Source organism: Microtus ochrogaster, chromosome X (genome assembly GCF_000317375.1).
Source record: "Microtus ochrogaster isolate Prairie Vole_2 chromosome X, MicOch1.0, whole genome shotgun sequence".
NCBI lineage: Eukaryota > Metazoa > Chordata > Mammalia > Rodentia > Cricetidae > Microtus > Microtus ochrogaster.
The window spans coordinates 35,017,225-35,020,367 of record NC_022026.1 but is presented as its reverse complement, the minus strand read 5'-3'; the positions used below and the strand labels follow the sequence as shown (position 1 = coordinate 35,020,367).

Sequence of the window (3,143 nt, the reverse complement as noted above, 5' to 3'; positions counted from 1 at the left end):
ATTTTAACCAGTGAGAAGTGTTATTGGAGGATTTTCAGAATTTGAGATTTGAGTATACAAAAAGTTCCTCAGTCAGAATAGGAACTTTGAGGGGTTTTAGATTTTAGGAATCTTTACCTGAAAGCATTTAGATACTTCAAGATTTTAATATCCACTGTTTTGTCATTGAGGATCATGACTACGATCAACATCAGAGATAAAGCTAGTATTCAAGTATTCCCAAGGCATCACCCTAGGCCATCTTGATCCTCCAAGATTTTAACTGGAGGCCAGAGAGGTGAAATTTCTTGGAATTTCAGTCATGACCTTGAAAGATATCTCTTTCAGGAAAAGGAGAAAAGCAAGGGTCCTCTTGGTAGGGAAACTTTTGCAGATGATGGTATTCTGCGCCATGCTGCTAGTGGTGGATGCGGTAAGAGAACACAAAACATTTCAATTTTGAACATAGTACAGTGTTATCTTCAGATTACTTATATATGGCATTTGAAGGAAGTGTAAAGAGCCCCAAGTATCATGCAGCTGAAGAGGTGGCAGTGGAGAAGAGTTCTTGCTTTACTCTCATGAGGACTTGAGTCTTAAACTTCATCATTCATAGACAGTCTGGGCATGGTACACATGTTCATCATTCTAGTACTTGGTGAGTATAAAAAAGCAGATCCCAAGAGCTTACTGGTCTGCCGACCTAGCCAATGCAGTCAGATTCAGTTTCATTAAGACCTTGTTTCAAGGAAATAAGGCAGGAAGTGATAAGGCAGGATACCACACAGGTGCGTAACACACACACACACACACACACACACACACACACACACACACACAAAGAAAAACGTCAAGGACATATTTAAAGCTTCTAGCCCGGTTCTTAATAACCTCATTTGGTATTTTCCATCACAGTGTACTGTCTTTGGTATTTAATCAAAGCTTCACCTATCTCAAGAAACAAGTTGGTTAATAAGTGAAGTATATTTTACTATTTTTTAACTCAATTACAATTTTAGACTGACTTGAAAGTAATCAAAAGGTTTATTAGGGTGAGGGCCAATGAAGGGTTAAGACATATTGAGACACTACCAAAGAATCTCTGTGGATGTTCTAAGCCCTTGTGACAAGCCTGTTTCCTTGCCCCACTATGGCAACTTTGTTTAAATATGATTTAGAATTGCATTGGGTTTGAGTCTTCTGTAATATTAGAGATTAAATCCATGTGTGGGAGGATGTAGTGCAATTCTAGAGTGCTTGCCTAGCATTCTCAAGACACTGGATTTCATCCTTGGAACCACATATACACATAAATACAAAATTATGTAACTTCATATTTTCAAAGAGATCAAAGACCTATTGAAAGTCATAGATACATTTTTTCCTCCTTGTCCTTAGCACTTCTTATTGTTCTTTCAAGGCAATAAATTTAAACCTAGCCATTGAAATATTAATTTCTCTGTTCCCTCAGTTCATTTTCCCAGTTCTCTCATTTCTCAGTGCAAGGAAAACATGTCTGAAGCAGCACAAGCTTGGAGGACAACTAATGGTGAAAACAAAATGCTTTGTACATCAAATGTGAGGTCAAGTTACTCTTTACTGGATCAATCGTAGAAGCACAGCCACCAATTTAATTACCAAAATCATTACTTAAGGAATTGTATGGAGGAGTGGTGGGTAATAAAACATTCATCGTAATACACTCATTACCTGAGTTAACATTGAGAATTTGCTTTAAAAACTTCTGTTAAGACATTTTAATTGTGTAATGTAAGGAATTTCATAACGGCATATGCATCATGTGTTTTGATCATATACACTCCAGCTCTCATTTCAGAGAACGGTTGAATATTTGCTTAGCTATCTCCTTTGAAGTATGCTAAGTTCAGAAGGATTCGGCCACTGACTACATAATTTCATTCATAGATATTAAAAAATAAGTAATTCAACAATACTCAGCAATGTTTTCTTTTCTTTTTCTTTTCTTTTCTTTTCTTTTTTTTTTGAGGCACAAATAGTCTTTATTGGGCTCACACAAGGAGTCTGTTGGTCTTGAGGACCTCTGTGAACTTGCAGATTTTTTCTCTATGTTCTTTTCTGCCTTTTTCCATAGCCTCAAGAGCTGCTTCTTCTTCCAACAGTGCATCTTGGCCTTTTCCTTCCGTTTCTCCTCCAGAGTGGCTGTTATTGCCTGGTACTTCCACCCGACCTCATGAGTCAGATGCCCCAGGTAAGCAAACTTCTTGGTAGGCTTCACCCGCACATCCTTGAGGGCAGTAGGGACCACCACCTGCTTTTTCTTGTCATAGGGTGGAGGGATCGCATCCAACACCTTGAGGCGTTCCAGGGCAGCCTGGTCTCGGTTGGTCTTGTGGGGCAGCATACCTCGCACAGGGCACCAAAAAGTGCGGGTCGGGGCTTGGAAATGGTAGGGGCCTCGGGAGGGATTGGTGTTCATCCACTTTCGGGGAAAGGCTAGATACTTCAACTTGTTTCTGTAGAAATTTCTGGAAATGTTGATGCCCTCACAGCTAACAACGACCACCTTTCGGCCCAGCAGTATCTGCTTGGCCACAATGGCCGCCAGGCGACCCATAAGATGACCTCGGCCATCTAACACCAGAACCTGCCTCTCCGCCATCTTTTTTTCTCTCTCAGCAATGTTTTCTAAGTTCTTATTTTAAAATTTTCAATTTTAGAAAACCCTCAAAATATTACAGAATTCTTTGGAGAAACTGCACCCAAAGTTGCTTCAGGGACAGTGCTAAGTAACCATAACATATTTCCACCTTTCACCATTAGGGTAAGGCACAGCTCCTACTTCATTGTCTGACTAAACTTTACCTTCACGGCTCATTTATTATTTGTTTGTCCAGAAATTTCCCCTGAAGTTTGTGCAGCTTAAGATTCTTTCTGCAGAACCTGGACGCTGCGGAGGCGGCCGGAACCCGGACACAGCGGAGGCGGTCGGAACCCGGACACAGCGGAGGTGGCCGGAGGACGCCCTCCATGGCTGGCTGGGACTGGCTGGGACCAGAGTGGCAGCAGAGGACACAGGCTGCGGGTGGCGGGAACTGGCGTGGTGGCAGACGCAGGCTGCAGGGACAGCGCACAACACCGAGAGCAGATCTCCCCACTAAGGTTGGATCAAGGAGGTGGGCCTT

At 42.0% G+C, this 3,143-nt stretch overlaps 1 pseudogene; it reads right to left on the bottom strand.

Moving 5' to 3' along the window:
* Positions 1-1,980: 1,980 nt before the first annotated feature.
* LOC101992035 lies at positions 1,981-2,620 on the bottom strand (annotated as a pseudogene).
* Positions 2,621-3,143: the final 523 nt, after the last annotated feature.